Source organism: Apium graveolens, chromosome 4 (genome assembly GCF_009905375.1).
Source record: "Apium graveolens cultivar Ventura chromosome 4, ASM990537v1, whole genome shotgun sequence".
NCBI classification, from domain to species: Eukaryota; Viridiplantae; Streptophyta; class Magnoliopsida; order Apiales; family Apiaceae; genus Apium; species Apium graveolens.
Genome location: NC_133650.1, coordinates 12,551,988 through 12,564,186, shown reverse-complemented (window position 1 = coordinate 12,564,186; position 12,199 = coordinate 12,551,988). Strand labels below are relative to the sequence as shown.

Genomic DNA, 12,199 nt, shown 5'->3' with positions numbered 1-12,199 from the left:
AGCATGGAAATGGCAATGATTCTTTATTCTCAAAAACCCAGTTGAATAGGCTTCCACATTCTTTTTGCATACACTCGACGCATGTGACTGTTTATCACTGTCAACAGATATTTGAATTGTTTATCCGTCGGATACATGATCATCTGTCGGGTTGCCTTGTTGATCATTCGTCGAGTAGCTTTGTTGATCATCCATCGAGTAGCTATTTGGCACTTGACTTCATTTCATTTATACAGAATTACAAGATATCATTTATGTACAATTAATCAACCTGTTCTGCATATCAAATTAAAGTTAACATGACTTATATACTACTACAGAATCTAAACAAAGGTGTTTGCATAAATGTGCTACATGACTTATTGTTACATAAGCTACTCACTAGATGGATAATAAATCATCATCCGTCGGGACTATATTGAGTCATCCGTCGGGATTATATTCCTTATCCGTTGAGTGCTACATTTTCCACTAAGTTAAATCTACTAAGGTGGGTTGTTAATGAAATCATCAAGTTCACAACATATACACAACACTAATGTTTCCATCTGCATCTCTAATTTGAACAATAAAAACATGGACTCCTTGATTTGTTCCATTAATCTGAAACTGTGAGAAAACTACTGTGTGCCTTGCATGCTACAGATAAAGGTAATTAATTAAAATCTACTCGAACTAGTAGAACATATAAAGTATAAACTAGGAAACAGACACATTAATTTTTAGAAAGATAAGTTCTTACATTAGCAGCACCTCCAATCCAGTACTTCTGAGCTGATTCACATGGTGTGTTAACAATAAACTCTCCTGTGTTGGAATCATACGTTGTTACTTTCTTAATACCCATACCTGTAGATAACCACCCAGAAAAGCAAGTGAACAATTTATAAGAGCTCTCATCAATGATAGTGTTGTTTAAAATCATGGATTTATAAGTGACATATTTTAACAAGAAATTAAGGTTCTATTAAAGACCATAAAAAGGTAGTGATTTTGAAGTAAATTAATGAGTGAAATAATCTAGAAAATAAGATAGCTCTAACTTGTTTGAATATCTGTCACACTGCAGTAATATTTTCTAAATAACAAATTTGAGCTAATTTGCTTCTAGATTGATGCAAGTGTAAGAAGATGCATGTGTCTTTAGTTACTAACTATTATATTATCATATATGAATATGGAAAATGAGGAATGATTCAGAGGATGTACAGTTAGTAATTGAAATATTTCAGAAAAATCCAATGCAAGAATCACGAGAATGGCATATGGGATAAGTATAGCACATTGTTTCTATTCAAGCAGACTACAAATGGAAAATACTAAAAAAACTTTACCGAGTAAAACTTATGTTGAGGACGCGAAAGTACAGGCTTTTCATTGTAAGCATTCATAAGCTTCTTTTCAGTTGCACTCAAGTTAATGTCCTCCATATTTGCTATTCGACCCAACATCTTTAATCTTTCCCTATATGGTGCAACTGTGTCCAAAGCAAAACCCTTGACCGTTTCTGATTCATCATCAATTATCCTCTGTCCCCGAAAATTCATGTATAAAGGTGAAAATGCAAAGGCTAGTGTAACAACTGAAGTCTTAAGTTGGAGATCTTACCAAAATACTTTCTTGGAAATGTAGTCGCATTTCTTTCGAATAACTTTCTGATAACCTGAAGTACAGAACATAACTCATTCCTTCTCCATCATAATCATTTTGAAATATTGTCACCAGATATAGTGGTATCTGAACACGAAAGATTGGGACAGAATACAAATATCTAAATATTGTTCATATATATATGGATGTAGATTCATGACAATACAGTCAGTTATATAATATGGCAATTTAATACATACATCAAGAGTTTCCATTTTCTAGACTGGAACTTCAGTAATATAATTTATGATGTTTTAAAATTGCTCATTTTTAAGAAGAAAAGGAGAGACTAGGAATCACCAAAATAATATGTTTAATAAATAAATCTAGGAACTAAATAAACCTGAAGTTTCACCATGAGGATTGGAGGAACGTTTCCAGATGACTCAATGACGGGAAGTTCCACAAAGCGTGCAATATGGTCAATCTTTTTTGAGATACAAACACATCAACGCCGAAAGGAGAAAATGGAGCATGATTTGCGGCAGGTTCTTTCTTTTTATCCCTGTCAATAGTTGGGAGTACAATTAAAGTCTTACAGTTTGAGAAACCCATTCGCTAAATTAGAATTCCATACGCCACTACGACTAATATGAGGAAACATATATAGCTTAAACAAGATATATGGTTTGCTCTCACCTTAAATAGTTTTGGCCCCAGACTTTAAAAGTGCTTGCCTCAATAGGTGACCAATGTTAACTACTAGAAAAAGTAGAATAGACATCGGCTAAAAACCGATGTCTATGAACAAAAAAATCTGATGTCTTCGTGGGTGATGTTAAAGACCCCCCATTTTAACATCGATTTTAAACTAATGTTAAAGAAGACGTATAACATCAGTTTTTAAAGATGTTAAATTTCAAATGCATATCTAATCTTCATATATTATAATAATATGATATTTTTATCAATTTATACATATGTGAGATAAGTAAAATATTTTCATTTACCCATTAAACTGATGTTACTAATAACAGTAACAACAGTTTGCAAGATAAATCGATGTAAATATAACTATTGACATCGATTATTTATTTTGAACCGATATCTATTGATGACAACTCGATGTCTATAAAGTTTAATAACATTGGTTTTCTGTTTTAAGATTTTTTTTTTGTAGTATTTAACATTGGTTTTAATCGATGTTACTGATGTCAATCTTCAACTAAATCTGATGTATTAAGCTTTGACAGACATCGTTTTCCACTGTAATGATATATGTACCTATTTTATTAATGCACATTTTAAAAATATAGATACCAAAAATTTGCCAAATCAATGAACCACCAAAACCAATTGCTGCAAAATACTAGTTATCTATAAATCTAATAACCAATATTCAAACATCCGGTACAACAGATTCATCGAATCCAAACATCAAATACTACATATATCCATCCATTTATTCTACTAGAAGAGTATCACAGTACTGCTCAAACTACACATTGCATTTATAAAAGGAACCCAAAACTCTAAAAACTTGGAAGAGCTTGATTTGCCGTCACCCGCAACATTTCGTGACAACCTCTCTCTCATCAACTATGACTACTTTTCATTTAATGGAGTCCATGAATACAAAATCCTGGAAAAATATATACCCAGCAAAAGTTTGAATACAATGCCAAAAAAATATAATACTAATGCAGCAAGTAAGCGGATAACTTACCTCTGATACTGGATCTTTCACTAGCAGGATAAGCAAGTAAGCGGATAACTTACCTCTGATAGTATGAGTTCAAAAAAAAACTAAACAAATATTACTTTATTCATAATGAAAAAAAATCAGATCCCAAATGTATTTACTATTTAAAGAGGTTTAAGAATTAACTCAAGAATCCTGAGATGGTAACATACATTCGTTCTACGGGAAGATGTTAAAGTAGAAAATACTATTCATTATCTACTTTCTGCCAACAGAAAACATATTAAAGCATAATTTCATACAATAAAAAGAACGAATTATAAAAACAAAGTTGACAGTTTGAAATCAATAATCAAATAGCTACATTTTATATGCTTTAGGGAGCATGAAACATGAGGATGCCTGAAGCTGTGAGTTGATAATTTAGTACAATTTGCCTTAAAAAGTAGTTTTTCGGATTTTTTTTCCAATTTTAATAACCTGTGAAGACATGCACAGGGTCCGACCCACCCCAAAAACCCCGTCCATGTCAAAACCACTAAAGTATGGAAAATGTTGGCCTAGCAATGGACAAGTGATTTAGGGTCCATTTTCCTGGGATTAAAATGCCTATATTTAAACACAACATGTTAGGTGCTTGTTGGTTTTAATTTAAATTTGGTTTTCGTATTTTGAAGTTTGTATTTAAATAAATCAGCTGTTAAGTCAGGACTGCAGCTAAGGCTTAGTTAGGTGTTTGTTTCCTGTTTTATAGGATCGTGGAGTAGTAGATGAGGAGTAGGAATGTAGTCGCTATTTTGTAGGAACCAGCAACTCTTGTTTCTATTTAAGTACTTCTTGTAATCTCTTTGGCTGAATAAGAAGCTGAGTATCATATTAAGCTCTTCAGATTTATCTACTTGTGTTAAAGAGTTCAAATATATAGTTCTGTTTTTACATTTGGTATCAGAGCTCATATATTCAGAGTACTCTCGAGACAGCACTGTAAGATGGATAACGGGAAAAACAAAGGTGGATCTTTTGGGCTAACTTACCCAATGTTGGCAAAGGGAAATTACACGGCGTGGGCTTTAAAAATGAGAGTGTTTATGCAGGCCCAGGGAGTATGGAATGCGATAGAAGCGCCTGACCCCAAAGATGAGAAGAGTGACAAGATTGCCTTGGCCATGATTTATCAGGGCATACCTGAGGACATGTTATTATCCATCGCTGAAAAGAAAACAGCCAAAGAAGGGTGGGAAGCCACTAAAGTCATGTGCCAGGGAGCTGATCGTGTAAAGAAGGCCAGAGTGCAGACACTTAAGGCGGAGTTCGAGACTTTACGGATGAATGATGGTGAGCAACTTGATGACTTTTATATGAAGATCAATGGTCTGGTGTCTACCATTCGAGCTTTAGGAGAGGAAATGCATGAATCATATGTTGTTAAGAAATTGCTTCGAGCGGTTCCGTCCAGATTTCTCCAAATAGCTTCAACAATCGAGCAGTTTGGAGATTTAGAGAAAATGACAGTTGAAGAGACCGTTGGTTCGCTTCAAGCTCATGAGGAAAGATTGAAAGGGCAGAATGAGACAGCAGGGAGTAAGTTGTTGTTGACAGAGGAGGAGTGGTCCAGGCGTGAGAAAAATGACACTAAACTTTTACTCATACGGGAGGACTGGCTAAAACGTACAGGCAACACTGATGGGACTAACAATTGGCGAGGTGGTCGTGGTTTCAAAGGCATGAGTCGAGACAAAAGCACTGTGACGTGTTTCAATTGTAATATGCTTGGGCATTATGCTGCAGATTGCAGGAGGCCTCGTCGAGAAAGAAATCAAAAGTCTGAAGCAAATCTGGTGGAAATCAAAGATGACGAGCCTGCATTATTGTTGTCTGAGCTAGATGAAAGTAAGACACAAATGGTGTTGCTGAACGAGGAGAAAGTAATCCCGAGATTGGAGACAAACCCAATAGCGAAGAGAACGTCACAAGTATGGTACTTGGACAATGGAGCTAGTAATCATATGACCGGAGATAAAACAAAATTCTCGACGCTGGATGAAGGAATAACAGGTGAGGTAAAGTTTGGAGACGGGTCAACCGTGAATATAAAAGGGAAAGGGTCAATCACTTTTAAGTGTAAAAATGGAGAAGAAAGAATATTTGCTAATGTATTCTATATTCCATGCCTGTGCAACAATATTATAAGTCTTGGACAGATGTCGGAAGAAGGTAACAAGGTGGTAATGCTTGGTGATCTATTGTGGGTTTATGAGAAAGATGGGAGGGCGTTGATGAAAGTTAAGAGGTCTGTGAATCGGCTGTATAAAATTATGCTGGAAGAGTTACCAGGTGCCTGCTTATTTACACAAAATACAAAGATGGAAGAAGAGTCATGGCTATGGTAGTGTCGCCTTGGCCACATCAATTTTAACGCAATGTCCATCATGAAGGAAAATGATATGGTTGTAGGTTTATCCAGATTGCTTCAACCTACTGAAATATGCAAGGGATGTCTCATGGCGAAGCAAACACGGACTCTGTTTCCCTCTCAGTCAAGCTATGCATCTAGCAAAGGGTTAGAGCTGGTCCACGGTGACTTATGCGGACCAATCTCTCCACCGACCCCATCTGGAAATAGGTACTTCTTACTTTTAGTCGATGATTTCAGTCGTATGATGTGGGTTTTCTTTTTGTCAACAAAAGATGAAGCTTTTGAAGGTTTTAAAAGATTTAAAGCACTGGTTGAAACAGAGTCAGACAAGAAAATTAAAACTCTTCGTACTAATAGAGGTGGTGAGTTTTGTTCCCTGGAATTTAAAAAATTCTGTGAAGATGCTGGAATTTTTAGGCAATATACTGCTCCTTATTCTCCACAACAGAATGGTGTGGTGGAACGAAGAAATAGAACAGTTGTAGCCATGGCACGAAGTTTTTTAAAGGAGAAGGGCGTACCGTCAGAATTCTGGGGGGAAGCTGTAAGGCACTTAGTATATGTGCTAAACAGATTGCCTACACGAGCCCTGTCAAGCCACACACCCTATAAAGCTTGGACAGGGCGTAAACCTGATATCTCTCATCTCAGAGTGTTTGGTTGTTGTGCGTATATGAAGGTACCATCGGTGCATACTCAAAAATTGGATGATCGCAGTCAGTATGTTGTGTACCTTGGACGGGAACCCGGCACAAAAGCCCATCGTCTGTATGACCCAGACAAAAAGAAGGTGTCTGTGAGCAGAGATGTAAAGTTCGTGGAGTCAAAATCGTGGGCTTGGAACATCATGGGCAAAACAAATGAAGCCCATACTCAGTTCTTTACTATCGACACGCCCCATGAACAAAGTTCTAGTGAAGCTAACACAGAGGAGGTTGAAGAACCTGCAACACCAGTTACCCAGACTATATCAGTCCAGTCGAGTGAGGCACTCCCATCAGATGGATCAATATCGACAGGTAGCAGTAGCTCTCAGACATCAGGTGCAAGCAGCAGACCAAAACGTTTCAGAAAGTTGTCTTCAATTTATGGCACGACAGAAGATATAGAGGCAGAGGATGAGTAGTTGTTATTTTTGGGGGTCGAGGAGCCAGTTACATATACTCAGGCCACAAAAGAACAGGCTTGGAATGACGTTATGCGAACCGAAATAGAAGCTATTGAAAGAAACAATACATGGCGGTTAGTCGAGCTTCCCACTGGCCAGAAACCAATAGGTTTAAAATGGGTCTACAAATTAAAGAAAAATATGGAAGGAGACGTGGTGAAACATAAAGCGAGGCTTGTCGTAAAAGGATATGTGCAGAAACAGGGAGTTGACTTTGAGGAGGTATTTGCGCCAGTAACCCGTCTTGAAACTGTGCGTTTATTGTTGGCGTTAGCAGCAAAAAACTGCTGGGAAGTCCACCATCTTGAGGTTAAGTCAGCCTTTTTGAATGGTGATCTACAAGAAGATGTATATGTTATGCAACCAGAGGGTTTTGTGCAAACGGGCAAGGAACAGATGGTGTACAAGTTAATGAAAGCGTTGTATGGACTTCGACAGGCTCCACGGGCCTGGTATGCCAAGTTAGACAAGTGTTTGGAAAGTCTGGGCATCACTAAATGCCCATATGAGCATGCAGTATATACGAAGCGGGTAGGCAATGAAACAGTGATAATTGGAGTATATGTAGATGACTTGTTGGTTACAGGAACCGACCTATCACTTATAAAATCGTTTAAGGAACAGATGAGTCATATATTTGATATGAGTGATCTTGGCAGATTGTCTCATTATCTCGGAATAGAAGTGAGCCAAGGAAAGGAGTTCATCGAGCTGAAGCAAACATCACATGCAAAGAAACTGCTAGAGAGGTGTGGTATGGGCGAATGTAAGCCTACGAAATATCCAATGGAGCCAACATTACAGCTGCACAAGGATGTGAATGGAAAACCAGTAGACTCAACTGAGTTTAAAAGTGTTGTGGGAGGTCTGAGATATCTGGTTCATACGCGACCAGATATCTCCTATGCTGTTGGAATTTTAAGCCGTTACATGGAGCGACCCACGGTCATGCACTGGAATGCAGTGAAGCGAATTCTCCGTTATTTGAAAGGTACGCTTGGTTTTGGTCTGATTTATTCAAAGGGAAGTGGAAATAACATATTGTCGGGGTACTCTGATAGTGATCTAGCGGGGCAAATAGATGATAGAAAATCTACTCGGGGAATGGCATTCTATTTAAATGAGAGCTTGATTACATGGGTGTCTCAGAAACAGCGCTGCATAGCTCTATCATCATGTGAAGCAGAATTTATTGCAGCTACAGCGGCTGCTACGAAATTTGCTGGGAAATATTACAGGGGAGAAGGTAGGTCCTGTAGTCTTATACATAGACAACAAGTCAGCGATCGATTTAGCTAAGAATCCTGTGTTTCACGGGAGAAGCAAACACATTGATATACGATACCATTTTATTCGTGAATGTGTTGAGCGGGGTGAGATAAAGGTTGAGCATATTGGAACTGAAAATCAGCGTGCAGATGTGTTGACTAAAGCTATGGCCACTGTCAAGTTCGAGAGGCTACGGGCACTGCTTGGCATGAAGAAGTTGCAGAAACCAAATTTAGATTAAGGGGGTATTTGTTGGTTTTAATTTAAATTTGGTTTTCGTATTTTGAAGTTTGTATTTAAATAAATCAGTTGTTAAGTCAGGACTGCAGCTAAGGCTTAGTTAGGTGTTTGTTTCCTGTTTTATAGGATCGTGGAGTAGTAGATGAGGAGTAGGAATGTAGTCGCTATTTTGTAGGAACTAGCAACTCTTGTTTCTATTTAAGTACTTCTTGTAATCTCTTTGGCTGAATAAGAAGCTGAGTATCATATTAAGCTCTTCAAATTTATCTACTTGTGTTAAAGAGTTCAAATATATAGTTCTGTTTTTACAGTGCTGTATGGACCTAACATACAGCATAGTTTATGGACTCTCTTGAGGACTTTAAATTACTGTATGTTAGGCGCTTAACATGGCATGTAAATTAACAATCAAACTATAAGTCATCGTTTTGTGATTTATCTGAACTTAAAATGAGAACCGCGAGAAACAAAACAAATCAACAAATTTATAATTCTGCAGCAAGTAAAAGTACTCACATTGAACGCAGTGATCACCCCCACAGTGTACCCGGGTTGGAGTGTGATCGAGGCACCGAAATACCATGATTGAAAAGGTCTCACAGACTTGAATCCACTCCTTGCATGTACAAATTTATATTAAGATCATACTAAATTCAGGCATATTTTAAATATGATGTATAGTCTGGTACCTGAGGTTCTATCGAGCTAAATGGTGAGAGCTTTGTTATCGACCCTTTGATGATTAGGACCCCCGAGGTTTCGATACCCTTTATAAAAGGTCATAGACCTGAACTTTGAACTGGGCCAGTAGCCAGGCGATGGTGGCCTAATGTGATGACCAGCAGCATTGCTAAATGTAGCAAACACACTAATATTAATCAGGAGAACAATTGGAATATATGAGAAAGCCATGAATAACACAAGTTAAATTGAGAAAAAGAATATTAAATTAACACAGCATAGGTTATGGACTCTCTTGAAGACTTTAAATTACTATATGTTAGGCGTTTAACACATGTAAATTAACAATCAAACTATAAGTCATAGTTTTGTGATTTATCTTCCCTTCTCTCGTTACAAATTCACTTAAACCATAAAAAACTTGCATGTAATGTGTTTCTTTTTGAAATAATGATAATATACATTAGGATACAAGTAATAATAGAAATTAAAATTTTCGGATAGACCCAGCTCAGTCTGGCCTAGAGGACATTGTCAAGACTTATCTAATATTATTAAGTCTGGCATTGCCAGCCTCAGCCTGGGCTATTATTGTGCATTAGCGCGACACTAGGCAACAAAGTGAAACACGAAGACTGAAAATCTGATGTAGTAAAGTATGTCTTGTAGCAGTGTGGAGTGACCACTACAGATCGACATATGATATATCTACACACATAAAGTCTGCACATACATGCACACACCTATTTTAAGACAAACAGGCATCATCCTACTAGTAGAGCATGGGTGATTCTGTGATAGGTGTAATGTTGGGCAAACTGTGGCATAGTACCGACATATACTCATAATGTTATATCATCTGTAGCAGGCCCGAATTTTCCATTAAACAGTGTTAGAAATCAGATATTAAGGTTCTATACAGGTGTTTGATCCAGAATTACAAAGCGGCAGAAGTAAGACTAAGAGGACATACCATTCTGCCAATCTCAGTGTCCTCATAAAATATCCAGTCATCTTCACAATACATATAGTGAAGAGCACCAGGTCCAGATTCATTATGGTTGACAGGGGTGTGATATGATATATAGATTGGTGCCCCTGTTGACTGAACCATAGTACTTTCTCTGACTTTGGATCCACTAAATGAATGGTACCATCCAATGTTGCAACTAATGTAGTTGTTTGTTCGCTGCTTTAAGATAGATAAACACGGAATCAGAGAAAAGTCGATTCAAGAAGGAAGAGGAGCAGCAAATATAATTAGATAAATGATGGTTGCAAAATATGATATTGAACTATCATATTCCATGCTATTCTTCAAGTGATGCAACTAAGATGCTCTTAAAATAGATATCTTATGTACTATGACATATATAGTTTCATACATGTGCTAGACAGTAGGAATGAAGACAACTTACTAATCCAAAAATTGCTCCAGATGCACCAACTGCTGGTGCTTTACAGAACCAATAACTCATTGATGTACCTAATTCATAGTAATAATTTAATCAGATAATAGTTGAAGTACTACCAATGTAAGCGAAATGATACATAATTTATCCGTGGTTACCTGCAACTGCAGAGGTGACATAAACTTCCATATATCTTCCACGACAACTAAGTCTCTCCACTGTCGGACCAATAGAGTTTAACGAATAACAATTTATCTGAAAAAAGCAAACTCCTCTTAATACACACACTATAAAATAGTTGCCATATTATAATTGTGTGCACAGATATATAATTAGACCAGGAGATGTCCGATATTTGCATGCAAAAATGAAGATGTCACAAGTCTCCACAGTAGTCCTCTGTCAATCAGACTATTAATCTGCAAGTATATGCAATTTAAATATAGTTAAGGAATTGCATATCAGAAAATAGAAGACTATCTGAGTACAAGCACAAAGTGAACTTATAATATAGGGCCAGCATGAGTACAAGCACAAAGTGAGATAATGGCGTAACAAAAAGAAACAAAAACTATTAAGAAGCTTCGTATGTCTGAGGACTAGGGAAAATATAAACTATATTCAACATGCAACAGAAAACTTAATACTCACACAACATTAACTCCAATGAGCACAGTGGTTAATCCCTTTTACTAAATGCATCTTTTCTCGAGTTTATTTGTGAATTTCCGCTACATCCATAGTTGTTTCTACTCCCTTCTCCACCAAAAAAAATAAGGTAGACGGCCATTTGGCTACCCAAGCAACATTACACCATGGAAGAAAATACATGACATATTTTTGCTAAATCGATCAAAAACCTCAAGACCACAGTTGCTGAAGCAGGGGATGATGCCTATCTACCCATCAGCCGATAAATAACACAAAATAAACACATAAATACACACATATATATACATTAATAATAACTCAGTGAATCTCAGCAACAGACACAAGATTAGCTAAAAACAACACACACGACATATATAATATATTTAAACAATTCAAACAATTACTCAACTTAGAAAAAGATTAACAAGCTCAATTCAAATAATTATTCAACTAATTAAAAAACTAGGGTTCAAACTGAAACCCCCAAAATAAAAATTAGGGTTTCAAGCTTACTTAATTCAAGATTGACCTATGACTTGAGCTTTAAACTCTGATTTGAGCTTTAATTTTCACATATTTAACCTTTAAACCCAATTCAACCTCCGTCCTTTTCAAACTCCGATGAAAAGAGAGAGCAGAGCGAGCAGAGAAAGCAGAAGAACACAAAGAGAGCAGTCGAGAGGGACCAGCGAGCCTTCCGTAGAGCACAATATCAAGAGAGAGAGGGGGAAGTTTTTTTGGAGAGAGAGTTGTTCTTCTAGACTCGAAGAGATGAAAGTTATTCTTTTTCATTTTTAGTTTTAAGTTTTTAGATCTGCATATGTGTAATTTTGATTTCAATTTGTTTAGTGTAAAGTTAAAAAAAGGAGAGGGGAAATGAGTACTTAAAATTTTAGAAGATAAAAAACGGGGGGTGTTTTAAGAGGGAATGAAATATTTGGATAAGGAAGGGAAATAGATGGCGTAACGAATCATTTTTTAAAACAAACTTATAACATAAGTTGATATAAAGAAACCAATTTTTATTTTATTTAAAAATATCGGTTGAGCAAAACCGTTGTAAAAAAACA

The 12,199-nt window shown here is 36.7% G+C and overlaps 2 long non-coding RNA genes across 3 annotated transcripts; both read right to left on the bottom strand.

Annotated features, from left to right (window-relative positions):
* Positions 1 to 3,167: 3,167 nt before the first annotated feature.
* Positions 3,168 to 10,172, bottom strand: LOC141716667 (uncharacterized). Its single transcript, XR_012573284.1, has 4 exons — positions 10,040 to 10,172; positions 9,075 to 9,235; positions 8,902 to 9,001; positions 3,168 to 3,232 (listed from the first exon to the last, which is right to left on the bottom strand). It is a non-coding gene; the product is annotated as an uncharacterized LOC141716667 (long non-coding RNA).
* Positions 10,173 to 10,182: 10 nt separating this feature from the next.
* LOC141716666 (uncharacterized) lies at positions 10,183 to 11,901 on the bottom strand. Of its 2 annotated transcripts, none has more exons than XR_012573282.1 (5): positions 11,643 to 11,901; positions 10,817 to 10,897; positions 10,637 to 10,733; positions 10,485 to 10,552; positions 10,183 to 10,255 (listed from the first exon to the last, which is right to left on the bottom strand). It is a non-coding gene; the product is annotated as an uncharacterized LOC141716666 (long non-coding RNA). The 2 variants fall into 2 exon arrangements; XR_012573283.1 differs by having other exon boundaries at positions 10,189 to 10,258.
* Between the last annotated feature and the right edge of the window lie 298 nt (positions 11,902 to 12,199).